The sequence below is a fragment of the Ascaphus truei genome, chromosome 6 (genome assembly GCF_040206685.1).
Source record: "Ascaphus truei isolate aAscTru1 chromosome 6, aAscTru1.hap1, whole genome shotgun sequence".
NCBI classification, from domain to species: Eukaryota; Metazoa; Chordata; class Amphibia; order Anura; family Ascaphidae; genus Ascaphus; species Ascaphus truei.
In genome coordinates, this window is record NC_134488.1 from 72428367 (window position 1) to 72443707 (window position 15341).

General features: G+C 41.6%; 1 long non-coding RNA gene across 1 annotated transcript; it reads left to right on the forward strand.

Moving 5' to 3' along the window:
* The first annotated feature begins 7768 nt into the window (after positions 1-7768).
* On the forward strand, positions 7769-13055 carry LOC142496491 (uncharacterized). The gene is made up of 4 exons (XR_012802015.1): positions 7769-7870; positions 10188-10342; positions 11384-11439; positions 12895-13055. It is a non-coding gene; the product is annotated as an uncharacterized LOC142496491 (long non-coding RNA).
* The last annotated feature ends 2286 nt before the right edge of the window (positions 13056-15341 follow it).

Sequence of the window (15341 nt, forward strand, 5' to 3'; positions counted from 1 at the left end):
GCCAGGCAGCCGTCCCGCCACCGGTTACATGCCATTTCATCAAATGGTGGTGGCTAATTCATTCGCCAGGGATTCGCCCCTTACAGCATACAGCCAGTTTAACACGCCAAAAACATGGCTAATTGCTAGACTGGCTAATGCATTTTTCCGCCGCTCACTGCATGATACCCTTAGCTATGTACATAAACCTATTAACAGGAATCACCGTGAGGAGACCCGTCAGAACTCTGAAGAACCTGCTTCTAGTACATTCGGTTGGAGCTATATATACCCTATATACTCCCTATAGTGACATCACGGATCACAAGACATAAAGGGAGTGGCTGTCCTTTCTGCATCGTCATACTACATCACAATAACCTGAGTGAGCCCACACAGTTAACCCATTAAAAACATTAACCCCTTAACTTAAATAGTAGTCCCCAAAGCGGGGACTACATGTGTAATATGTAAAGGTGCGCATCCGTGCAGAGATTCGCCTCTTCGCAGGTTTGAGTAAACTTTTTTGAAGTGAAACTTCTTTAGTGGCACCTATTCTGATGGGGTAAAACAGGAGATGGGGGACAAATGTGAAACGGAAGTGACGTCACGGCTTCCCCCCCCCCGCATCTACTGTGACATGCGGCGGCGGCGGCGATAGCCGCCGGCACCGCTCCTAACAGCCGCTGCTCCCCCACACACACCCGCTGTGACATGCTGCCCACACACCTGCTGTGACATGCGGCGCCGCTCCTAATGGCCGCTGTTACCCCCCACACGGCCACTGCCATGGGTATAGCAAGATGGCTGCCACAGAGCTTCCGGTGCTGCGGGTGTAATAAGATGGCGGAAGCCCCGCAAGTACTCCGGCTGAGAGAGGAGGAGGAGCCGCTGCTCAGCTTTTCTCCTCCCTCTTCCCTACCTCCGCTTCCCTGTGTCCTGCTGACTAAAGGGTGCCGCTCTCCTCACACGGCCGCCCGCTGCGCTACACCTAACGGCCGCCGGTCCCAGCTGCCATGCCGCGCATGCGCAGTTGTGATGGCGCCGCTGACGGACGCCACACATGCGCAGAAGCGGCAGGCAGCGGCGCCATTCCCCCCAAACGTGCACTGCCATGCCGCGCATGCGCTATTCCCCGCGCCCGCTAACATGCCGCGCATGCGGTAGTCATGGTGACGCTCACGGACGCCACATGCCTGCCTCCTGCTGCTAGCTCATCTCCGGGCCGGTCACTGACCCCCTGCCCGGCGGGATGTCTGTCGGACATAGAGACCCGCGCCCTGCTTGATATCTGGGAGGAGGCGGACGTGCAGGGATCCTGCCCGACCCGAGTCGCGGGATCCTGCTTCTCCCCCTGGACCCCCGTGCAGGGGAGGTGAGCAGGCGGAGGAGACCTAGGAGCTGAGGGGGGCCGAGCAGGAAGATGAGGAGTCGCCCCACCCTAGGGAAGAGGGGGGGCCCAAGTCATCCCAGGACAACTTCACAGGAGGACTACAGGGAGGGCTCTTCCTGCTACACCGAGCACCCGATCAAGGTGGAGGAGGGGCCCAGCGTTGACATCCGTCATTCATACACTGGCGACACACTTTATTCGAGCTCGGCTAGTCCCACGAATTCGGGTATACCCGGGTGTATTGAGGTTTGTGACTGTTTTCTGCCCGAGTGCATTGGGTTATTTTCCAGGCAGGGATTGAAGCATTTTATTCCCGCTGGCTGCAATACTGCACAGTATATATATATATATACTGCATTACAATTCATGAATTTATGCCATCTGGTAGACACGCGAAGCATTGCAGCCTATTAAATCCTAATCATTATCATTTAACAGATCAGCCGCCCGTCAACCAGGCATGAACCTAGGCTGGGAAGGCAAACGCAACGGGGCTTGTCTGAGGTGAGGAGCGGCGCATTCCAGGTATCTGCCAGGTACATACTGGGTATTTGCTCGAATAAAGTGTGTCGGTGCAGTATATACTCGTACTCTCCTCCTGTGTCACACACACGAGCACTCAGACACACACTGTCACACACACAAGCACTCAGACACACACTGTCACACACAGACACGCGCACACACAGTCACGCGCGCACTCTCAGCTACGCGCGCACTCTCAGCCACGCGCGCACTCTCAGCCACGCGCGCACTCTCAGCCACGCGTGCACGCTCTCTGTCACGCACACACTCTCTGTCACGCACGCACTCTCTGTCACGCACGCACTCTCTGTCATGCACGCACTCTCAGTCACGCACGCACTCTCAGTTACGCACACTCTCAGTCACGCACGCACTCTCAGTCACGCACGCACTCTCAGTCACGCACGCACTCTCAGTCACGCACGCACTCTCAGTCACGCACACTCTGTCAGTCAGTCACACGCACATATGAGGAATTCACACTTAGCTATTTGCACTAATACAGGGGATGTGTGCCGAGCACGTGCATTCTAAGTCAAATTTATTTGCGTTTTGACAATGAAATTGTATTTTGATTTTTAATTAAAACATCACCAACACAAATACAATTTCTGTGACAAAAGTCAAAGAAGTTTCACTTACTATGCGCGTGCACAGCACACACAGCTTTTTTTAAAACTCGCAAAATCTGCAAATATTTCCCTAGAAAGGTTGGAGTCAAAAGTTTTCGCGACATGGCCCAAATAATTCAAAAGCGTGTTAACTTATTTATATAACCTTTACAGTGTGTTAATATCTGGAGTGTTCTAGTTTACTTTTCTCCAGATTTTTTACAGTATATTGATCTTCTGAAAAGATTCCAGAGAAAATATTATTTTACCATTTCGATTAGTGTACCTTTAAATAAATACAGGTCAGCCAATCAAACATGACCCACGCCTCGATCTGATCCCCTCTCTTAACCCCAAGAAAATACACCACACCATAAAAAAGACATCATGGCACTAGAAAAAGTGTAGAGAAAACAGATGTTAGGTTGCTAGGTGTTGGAGACAGACCAATCCCCCCACATATAGAAAAATCAGGTAACAAGTATCCCATGTACTGCTTCTGGAGAGCATAACAAGCTACATCAAAGATTTTATGAACAGGTTCCACAAGGTTTGGGAACCTCTCTTAACATAACGATATGTGCGTCTCTCCATAGATTTATGAGATATTACAGGAATGGCACCGATTGGGGACAGAGCTGTGAGAGATGATTAGCGTTCTGTACGAAGCGAATGCTGCTATGTGATTCTGTGAGTTTGTGAAGAAAAAATATGCATATTTGCAAATATGGTGTCACCCCTCTCACTGTATTTCCCTCGCCCTTATTGTTTTCCCATTTTGTGTAACATTTACTGTCAGTATTTACTGTCTTCTCAGTAGCATGTGTGCTGTTAAATGCGGTACTGCATCTGTTCAAAAATGGAAAACTTTAAGAAATGCAAATAAAGAGATATAAAAAAAATAAAAAGTGCAGAGAAGAGCTCCCAAATTAATAAAGGGGATGGAAAAAAATCTATGAGAGAGGCTAGCTAAATTAGATTTGTTTACATTAGAAAAGAGGCGTCTAAGAAGGGATATGAAAACTATATACAAATATATTCGGGACAAAAGAAGGAGCTTTCAAAAGAACTATTCATCCCACGGGCAGTACAAAGGACTCGGGGTCATCCCTTGAGATTCGAAGAAAGGAGATTTCCCAGGCAACAAAGGAAAGGGTTCTTTACAGTAAGGGCAGTTACAGTGTGGAATTCATTACCCATGGAGACTGTGATGGCAGATACAATAGATATCTGCAGTAAAAGGTTGGACATCTTTTTGAAAGGAAAGGTATACAGGGATATACCAAATAACATGGGTATACATGGGAAGGATGTTGATGTCAGAAATCATATTGCAATTATTTGGAGTCAGGAAAGAATTTATTTTTCCACTTGTGGGACATCAATGGATAATGTTTCACTGGGGGTTTCTGTCGGCCTTCCTTTGGATAGATATAGTGTAAATACAAATTTAGGATAATTATATGTAGTGTAAATGTAACATTAGGTTGAACTTGAAACTCCCATACCGGCTGCTCCAGCCGGGCATCACACCGCCTTCCCCAATAACATATAATAAGAGATTCTCGCACCAGCTACGACAAATGAACAAATGTATTACCACGCTTACCTAACCCAGGGATGCGAAAACTGGGGAGGGGGGCATTTTCGGAGGGGGGGGCACGGCGGTTACAGAGGCCCTGTGCTTCCCCCGAAGGCAATTAAATGCCAGGGCTCACGCGAGGCCTCTATCTTCACTTACCTTGGCTTCCAACGACGCATCGCCATGGCAACCCGGTGACAAATGACGCAGCTAGGTCACGTGATGTCACGTTGCCATGGTAACGTGATGTCACATGACCGTGCAGCGTTATTTAACGCCGGAGCCGAGCAGGCAAGAGCGTGAGCATGGGGTAGAGCAGGGAGGGGGGCGCAGGGAAAAAAGTTTGCGCACCCCTAACCTAACCAAATAATCCAATAATAAACATTTATCTGTCATAGGATCCTCATTCACATCTGTCCTATTCCTTTCCCTCTGAGTTGCTCCTGTGCTTTCTTTCCTTTTTATTTGATTTTTTAATTAAAAAAAAAAAATCATTAATAAAAAATTATATGTTAATCCACACTGGCAAACATCCCTATAAGGGAAGGAGGATTGGAATGTTTATGTTTAAAGGTTAGTTACAAGACTTAGGGCCTCATGCAGTAAGCGTTGATAAGGGAAATATGGCCATGTTATAGCCAAAATTGGGTTTGAGATTCAGTAAGCGCCGATAAGTGCTTCATATCGCCAGGTTTCGGAGCCGATAATTTGGTTATGGCCAGTCGCCTGCCAATAAGCCTGTTTTCGACACTGATCGCCACTTTTTTAAATCGGCTGGATTCAACAAAAAAAACAGCTTATCGGGGCTGATCGGCACTACGAAATTGAGATGTTATGGCCGATTTCTCCCGCCAACTAAAGTTGGCAGTTTGGACGGGAGAACGATCGCTAAGGCTGCCGGAACGGCACTTAGAAAAAAAACATCTTCTGTACATCAATGGAAGTCAATGGAGCGGGGACGTATAACAGTATAGTACTGTTTACGTTTCATTGCTCACAATACAAGGGGGATTTGCATTACAGTGTGGGGGCATTCCCTGCATTGTGTCACAGCTGATGTGTCTTATTTGCATAACATTCGACTTTTACATGTTTGCAGCATTTGCGGGTCACATTACTCATCATGTGATGATGTGGCAAGGGAAAATACTATACTACACTCTTAAAGGAGAACCTCACATCATATCACACATTTTACTCAACTCAGCGACAATTATTTACATGATGTCACACATGTCACACATGTCACTCATACACAGTATATTCATCTTCCTTTACATTACACAATGCTTGTAATGTGACACGCATCTTTAAACGTTCATGTACATCTGTCTTCTCATGTTTACATATACTTTTGGGTCCTCCCTATTTTCATGACGTCACTTATTGGACGCTCAATCACATTGCATGTTTACATTGTAACCGTTGCATTACAAGCACTTCAACCTAACTTATACACACATGTACAGTAATTCATCATTGGGACACCTTGTAAACTCATTCTATACCAACTATCCTCCTTACACAAATGCATGCATATGCACACGACTATTCATTGTTGCCAACATGTCACAATAACATGGATAATTACACATGTTACACAAAACTTTTCCCACGTCAATCTCAGCCTTTTTGTCTCATTACATGACTGACTCTTGCGTTCACAAGTGTTACATGCATTGCACATGCAACTATTTATTTGCAAGCAATCTTTGTACAAAGCTTCACGTCACATCATTGCCAAATATCATCATTCCCTGCAGAATACACACAACAAATACTTAGAACAACAAGTGCACACAGCTTGCCACAGAAGTACTTTATTATGGTAATGTAACACCTTGCATTTTACTATGTCACCTGACATCATCACATACCTATTTAAAGGACGCACATTACCTGCTCATTCACAGCTACTCATTTCAAAATGTTGCGAATGTTTAGGAGACTGAGGAACATTCTTTTCTATGACATGCTTGATGATGAAGACAATCATATAGGGCAAGGGAGGGACACACCGAGGGACAGTGACAGTGACGCGGATACGACAGGGACAGGGAGAGGGACAGGCCGAGGGACAGGTAGAGGGACAGGAGATCAGAGGAGAAGACAGAGGAGACAACTTGTGCCTCGTCCGCGTCTGTACAGGGAGAGAACCCTGTTAGATGGGATGAGTGAGGAGGAGATTGTAAGTCGCTATCGTTTGAGTTCAGCAGCAATCTTAGCTCTTTATCAGGAGATAAGGGGGGATTTAGATTTTTTCACAGCCAGAGGTCGTGCAGTCCCTGGGCTTGTTAAAATGCTGTGCTCATTACATTATCTTGCTTCCGCGTCATACCAGACAACTGTGGGCATAGTGGGCGGGGTCTCGCAATCTACATTCTCGCGGGCCTTGACCCAGTTTCTCTATGCACTCAATAGACGCGCTAGGAATTATATTCATTTTCCTACAGAGGCGACAGAGTGGCTGGAAGTCAGGACTGGCTTTTATAATATAGCAGGGATACCATGTGTGCTGGGTGCAATCGATTGCACACATGTTGCTTTGATTGCACCTAGTCAGAGTGAGCATGTGTACCGCAATCGGAAGCACTACCATTCACTCAATGTACAGGTGGTATGTGATGCCACGATGAGGATAATGCATGTGGTACCCAAGTTCCCTGGTTCCAGTCACGATTCCTCTATCCTGAGGAACTCTTCAGTCTTCCATGCGTTCGAAGAGGGACATTTTGAACCTGGTTGGCTGCTGGGTGAGTACATATTTACATGTTCTAACACAAAACACATGTTGATTTAGGAATGTTGGCATTGTACAATTTGATCACTAATGTCAGCTTATGTGTGCTCCATTCATTATAGGTGACTCAGGATACGGAATTAGGCCGTGGCTCTTGACTCCGGTGCTAAACCCTCAAACTGAAGCAGAGGACAGGTACAATGCAGCCCATATATCTACAAGATCTGTTATAGAGAGGACATTTGGCCTACTCAAGACCAGGTTTAGGTGTCTGGACAGAACTGGTGGGGCTCTTCTATACAAGCCTCAAAAAGTGTCTGATATTATCCTTGCCTGTTGCATTTTGCACAATGTTGCACTCAGGCACAATGTACAGTCAGACCTAGCTGAGGCTTTGGTAGACGAGCATCCCACCCATGTAGCTGCTGAAAATGAACAAACAGCCAGTGGTGGCCAGACACGACAGAATCTCATCAATTCATTTTTTTCTTGTAAGTACAAACTCATATGTTCCTAGTACTACTTTTATAGTTTAATTATGTTATATTAACAATAATGTTTCTTTATATAACCTTCTGTTAGGACACAGATGAATATGGGTTGCACACCTTTCTTTTCTCTGCTGTGTGCACAAAGGGATGTGGCACCGGTATGTTATTGTTGCACAGGTTATATAATCCCTCTTCAATTGTACTTTAGTTGTGTGTATGTGAATACAACTTGGGTAACAAAGCAATAATATTTTAGCATTGTGTTATTCCTTATGCTAAGACAAAACACATATTATGCCCATAATCATTCATGCTTCTAGTATGCTTACATACAATGTTATTGGTGCAGTGTAACATGTACATCCATATGATGTGTACACCAGGCTGATTTACATTTTGAATGTCATGAAATATACATGGTGTTGTACATTAAACACCAAATACACACTTTGCTGTGTTGTTTACGGTACTGAAGATGGCATGTCAATGTTTGCAATTTATATATTGTTCCTTTGCATTATAGGTATATCTCCAGTATGACTGATCATGGTATGTATATTTGCTGACATCTCTCATAAGATGTGGCTACCTCAATCTTCCTATAATTATTGGAACTAAAAACCCAACATATTGGTTTAAACACAAATGTTACATATATGTACTTTCTGTATCATGTATATGCATTTAGCTACTCTTGAGCTTTCATGTGCATTGTATTACAAAATGATTACTCACATTTCATCACATTTTATGTATGTTTCCTTATAATTTCCATTAATGTAATATAGAGGTGGTTGGAGAAAAGGGGATAACTGTACTTATTTGTTTACTTACGGGAGCACATTCATCACTAGCATAGACACACTTTTTAAGACAACTGTTTGTGTCTCTATCAATTGGTGTAGGATCCATGTATAACACCGACAAATGATAACACCAGCTTTATTATGGAAGCTTATATCATCATATTGACTATACTATGTATTTCTAAACGATTAATAAACACAGTAAACTATAGTTAGTTAGGTTAATGAAATATACACAGAAACGTACTTCATAACATGATGGTGATGTCATATTCAGAACATCATGCATTGGAGGGGACCATAACATCTGGCCACTAACATTATTTGCTACAGTCCCAAACCATTTTATCTACATACCCATGTAACAAGAGATTTTAAAAATAAATGGCTACTTGGTTGTAAGTGTCCTTTACATTGGGAGAAGGAGTGGCTCAGTGAGTAAAGACACACACTGGCACTGATAGTTTGAAGCAGGGGAGTCTGGTTCAATTCCCGGTGTGGGCTCCTTGTGACCTTGGCCAAGTCACTTTATCTCCCTGTGCCTCATGCGGCAAAAAAACATTTGTACGTTCCACGGGCCAGGGACCTCAGGCTGAAACATGTGTCTGTAAATCGCTGCGTACAACTAGCAGCCCTATACATGAACATGCTCATATTATTATTATTATTGTTACATAGTTTCGACAGTCATACGTTCCATTACATATTAGAATACACAAATGTGTTAGCAGAGTGGGAATGGTTGTTATATATAAAACACACCATGTCATAAAATGTTAGTAGTCATTAAAGAACACTCAATAAAAATTCATGAGGCACTCTTTTGCAACATCATTATGTTAATTAAGTGCTTATGCAATATAGGCATAAGGGTATCACATTTTTAATTGTTTGTTAATAAGCGCTGCAAGCAATATAAAATTAGTTCCATATGTAGTATAGTAGTCGGTGGCTCCTCCTCACAATCATCTCATATAAAGGTAGACTCTTCTGAAATCATACATTGATCCGATTGTATCTTCCCCGACATCTCTGAAATACAGCAAACACATGATGGTCAAAGATGGCACCTTACTAGATATGCATCCGTGACAACGCGTTACGCAGCTCTATATGATTGTGTAGATACACACGTCACTCACTTATATGTTAGAAGTAAAACTGTTCATCAGTATGTAATGTTTCTTTAAATTTGTAGCAGGCATAACTATGTATAAGAAGTGAACGTTGCCTGTATACTGAAAGATGTGCGCGCACATCTTTGTGTGCGCACGCACTTCACGCTTGGCTCCACTAACTGTTAGCGCATGCGCAAAACAAAGCGTACGTTGTGCGTTCAATACATGTTGAAAATACCAGTAAACATAACATCTTTATTTCAAATACAATGAAGACGAAACTACATTCGTTCTAAACGAGTACATCTGTATTCTTTTTAAACAGACGTGTTTGAACAGAAAGCACGGCCGATAACACAATGCGCAAATGCAATACGTGTGACGTCATGTTAAGCCAGCGTGAAACGCACGCTAACACTCCTCCCACTCAATTAACATTCGGCTAACGCCCAGGGTACGCCTACAAACACTGAGCCGCACGCATCACACACTGCAGTTACCGTTACTATAACAAAACATGACAGCCAATAGGCTTTGAGGCGCGCACGTCGCTTGGGGGCGGGACTTACATCACTAATCCTTTTTAAGGACGCCTTGGCCCATGACAAGGGTCCCACGTCATACGTGGTGGACCCGGTTTTCAATGTTGTAGATGTTGCATGATAACAAAACAGGTATGTGTTAGAGTAATGGTAAAATGTTGCTAATATGTTTAAAGGGATAGGAAAGTACGTATATTTATTCCGTCAGCAATGTGTACTACTCTTTCAGGTCCTACTATATTGTATTAGGAAACAATTTGTTTGTGATCGCTACATGTTATGCAGTCTGCAATGTTACGCTGTATCCACGCATTGAAAGTGAAAATGGTGGTTACAAAAAAAAAAAAAATTTAAACGCAGAGTCAACGCATAACGATTGTTATATTTACCATTCTTCTAGAATTAACTCTTCGCCTGGCTGCAACTGGTCGCTCCAGAAATGCAAGCCATTTTCATCCACGCTTAACCCAACCGCTGAATCCAGTATGGCACATATCTCCTCCAGGATGCGCTCATAGGAATCGCCACTGCTTTCTTCAAATAATTGGTCGGGAGGTAGGTTCATTTCTTCCGGTTCCCATTCCAATGCAATTTCAGCTGAAAGGCTTGGTACATAATCATAGTACTTTTGTTCTTGTACAATGTGGGTTTCAGGAATGGAGGCTGCAGATATTGCAGCACGTATCGATTCAAACGGATCAGTAGTAGCGGATACATTGCTATTGCCATTAGGAATAAATATGCCTTTCACGACAATATAAGTGCCGTCTTTCAGGATAAATTGTTTTTCCGGGGCAATCTTCCAGAAACCATAGGTGTGTTGTAGCTTATCCTGGTCACGTTCAAAAAAGTCATTACTTGATAAAGTGAATCTTATTGAGGAATTAAAATTCCGTGCATGCTTACGGTCTTGGTAATAAGGATATTTTGCTCGAATGAAATCATCGATTTGGCGTGTGCTTGCTTTCTGTCCGCGACTGTTCAAGATGGCTTCACAGATCATGTACTTATACCCTAAAAGGGGATTAATATTGTTAACGAATTCATCAGCCATGTCTGAGTAGCACAAAAGCTGTGTGCAGGTCTGTGTTATTTGCTCATCAAAATGAATGTGCTGAATGGCTAACAAACTCCTGTTTTTCCTTGTCAAGGTCAACAAAAGTAACTACTTTGACTCCTTATTTCAAACGCCAATTGGATTTGTTTGTCTAATTGGGTTAACAGTTGTGGTTCGTGATATGGGACTGTGGGAGAAACATTTCTCCTTCTTTTATCTCGTTTGTGAAAAACATCCCTAGACTGTGAATGCGTTCACATAGTGTTTTTTTGAAAACTAACAAAGACCAGTGTGTGAAAATATTTCTTAGCCAGGCATATCAGTAAAAACACACCTGCAAAAAGAAATGTTTTTTCCCCGCTTACATTTCTGTGTGTATGTGAAAGTCTGGTTAACTCCCTGTCTGCATGAGTTTAAATACGTGTGTGTGTATATATATATATATATATATATATATATATATATATATATATAAATATATCTCTTATAAAAATATATATATATTTATATATAATATTGTATTTTTTTTTATATTGCAGGAGTACACACAACATTGATGGCATTAAGTATACCTTGTATGAAACCTATTTAAATGGTGAGAAACATGATTGAATGAAGTAATAAACATTTGTTTAAGCACAATACTGTTAGAGTCTCATACTTAGGATATTTCTCAAACATTAGGCCTGTATTATTAAAATAGTGTGCTTTCACAAGGAAGCATGAAGTGTATTAGTTTGTGTATACCAGTTTATATAGTACTATATATATATATATATATATATATATATATATATATATATATATATATATATATATATATATATATATATACACACATATATACATATATATATACACATATATACATATATATATACACATATATACATATATATATACACATATATACATATATATATACACATATATACATATATATATACACATATATACATATATATATATATACACACTCACACACTCACACTCACACTCACTCAGTGTGTGTGTGTGTGTGTGTGTGTGTGTATATATATTATTATACATTCTGAGATGTTATAGAAACGAACACACAACTGATTAAAGGACAAAATTACAATGGCCAAGCAAGGCAAAGGTAAGTAATAATTTACACATAATCCTGCTGTACACGTACAAGAAAGATGTTTGCACTTACTTAGGTGTTTTAATAATTGCATGTGACTAATATGCATATGCAATTCTTACATCAATTAACACACCCAAATGCAATGTTTTGCTGCAAAGTCAATGGCAGCTTCTCTAAACTTAGCAACTGGCTCCTGGTGGACCATTACTGAACAGACGATTACAACATAAATATTTATAACACAATTAATTATGAGTGTTAACATTTCCAAAACTTCACGTGTACAAGAACATAGTTGAAAGTTTGGAAACAACACAGTCTTCAGCATACATACAATAGTAATTAGATAATCTGAAGTCAACAAAACAAGGCCAAAGACATATTTTCTGAATTATAACATTTATTTTTTTTGTTCCTTTTGCGAGCGAGTAACAGGCCTGCTTGTTGTCTCTTGAATTTTCCTTTTTCTTTTGCCACCAACTTTAGGCACAACAGAGCCACTTTGAGTGGCCTCTGGCACTTCACGGGCAGGGCTTGTGGCCAGTGACTGTTCACCTACGGGGCTTGTGGCCAGTGACTCACCTACAGGGCTTGTGGCCAGTGACTCACCTACAGGGCTTTTGGGCAGTGATTCACCTACAGGGCTTTTGGGCAGCGATTCACCTACAGGGCTTTTGGGCAGCGATTCACCTACAGGGCTTTTGGGCAGCGACTCACCTACAGGGCTTTTGGGCAGCGACTCACCTACAGGGCTTTTGGGCAGCGATTCACCTACAGGGCTTTTGGGCAGCGACTCACCTACAGGGCTTTTGGGTAGTGACTGTTCACGGACAGGGCTTGTGCCCAGTGACACATGTGAGCAAGTTGGTAGACACTGCACAAGTGATGGTTGGTCTGTTTCATGTGTGTCTTGTTTTGTTTTTGTCGCCTCCTTTGTAGGTGTCTGCTGCTGAATTTGTACAGATGGCAGCGGTAGGATGTCATCAGGAACCTGCACAGCAATGTCTGCTACTTGACCGGTAACATTTGGGCCTGGTGAATGAATATCAGATGAATGTGGTGAAAACTGACCTGCATGAACAGATCCTGGCTGGGAGGTGTTGAATTGTGGTACATTAGTCATTCTCCAGTAATTAGCTTGTGTTTGCTGAACAACTAATGCTTCGAATGAGGTGTTGATTTTTTGCAACTGTTTAGGCACTTCAATGAAGACTCTGTGGAGATGTGCCAATTGTGATACTGTTTCTTCCTGCAGTCCAATCATCCTTTCCAGCACTGTCATCATGTCTGAATGGCGACGATTTTCTGCGTCCACTATTTTTCCCTCTGAAGCTACAATTGCATCGTATGTGGAAGTTGATGGACGATTTGGCGGTACAACAGTTTCTATTGGCACCTCTTCATGGTCACATGATTGTATTTCAGTCTCTTCTGTGGCGTCATCCTCATCATACTCATCATCCTCATCACCATGATGTTCTAAAAAGAAATGTACACATTATTAAATGGCATGTTAATGTATGCTGTGTTACTATGTAATTGTACTGTGTCCTAAGTAACACCTAACATGTTAGCATACGTTTTATAACCTCATTAAAAACTACCTTGACTTACGAATAATGTTTGGACTCAGTATGAAATATGAATGAATGAAAAGTTGCTCTAAACTCAGAAGTCCTACATGATAATTAACATCACTAACACAATACATGTTGCCTTACACTTAATTTTCACTGACACTAAGTAATCCTATTTAAAGAAGATGTGCAAAACAAATAATGCACATGACAACATAACATATAGAAGAGCACATATTATATGGCCAGCAAATGATACACTCACCTTCTAGTAGTGTTGAGCTGGCTGACCCAGGTGAAGACACTTGTACCATCTCAGGTGACACATGTCCTCCAGGGGCAACTATATATAACAATAACATAAGTTTTACATTTACATGTGTAAATATTGAACAAACACTTATTGTATGTTCTGTATTTATGATTAACTAACAACATCAGTTCCTTAACCGAAAATGTGTGTGAAAGTGAACATAAATAGTTGTAATAACACTGTACATGCCTGTGTACTTAGAATTTTTGAGTTCCCTAACATACAACATACTATGTTTCTGCAGTAATGCGTGAGGATAAATAGATTAAATGAGTACATAAAAATCATATGTTGTGTAGTGATATCAGTATCATAATGTACATAACTATCATGAGATGACCATTCACAATGGTTATCATGAAGGTGGTCATATTGCAAAAAGTGTTGTTTTTGGTAGAGGATATGTGTGGTACATTAATCGAAGATGTGGCACACCTGAATGTGGCTGTGACTCAACAAGACAACACATGCAGTGTGTGATAATGTGTCTTTGATAGTAGTTCAACTATAGATATGAGTGAACTAATGTGTGACGTACGCTTTGATAAGTAATGAGTTGTTGGGGCATTTAGTAGCTAGAGTTAAGCTTTCAAATGAGTGTGATTAACTTCAGTTGTGCTATTCAGGTTGTAAGAAAGGTATTCCCTTCCCCAAAAAGCCTAATCAGCCACACCTTTCAATGACTTGAAACAGGTGCAAATGGTGTGAACTAAGTTGACCGTGAAATGAGGCTGTAATTAGTGTGTGTGCTGAACCCCACCCCCTCTGTTGAAGTGTATGCTGTGATGAGATATTAATTGCAGCTGCTTTAACACAATGGTAGATGAGCTAAGTAGTCATCTGCAGTGTTTAAGTTATGAAAACAATGACATAACATATGATACGTGTGCCTCATTATGCTGTCTGTATATGACATAAAGCAAAAATGGACCTTTTCATAAGCAACTATAGATGTGTTAGTGCCAGTGATGTTTGTAGGCCGTTACATGCAATTTCTTTGATGCATGCTTAAAATAGGCAGTAATGTCATGTTTGTCGGAGTAAAATCAATAAAATACACAATAATATGATACATATTTCTGTTCTGTACCTGTAGCTACTAATAATTTCTCATGAACATGTGTTACACATGTGTACTACCCTGTTGTTCCCCATCTTCGCCCACCATCAATTGCTTCCACTGCAGCTATGCATTTTGGGAATTCACATGTAAATGAGCACGCAATGGCACGTGCTATATTAGTTACTGCTTTTAGTAGGACTACTACATATATGTCTATTTTGAGATATATATATACAGAATCAGACATATACATATATAGATGCAGGTATGCTTATATTGTGAAGACAGTATAAAAAGCAGTGTAAATATGCAAAATAACTGTAAGCAACGACACGCCTAGTACAGTAATATTTATCACCTGCTGGAAATTGTGACGGATAAATTCCAATGTCACGGTCACCAGCCAAGCCTTCCACGACGACGGTAAGTAATT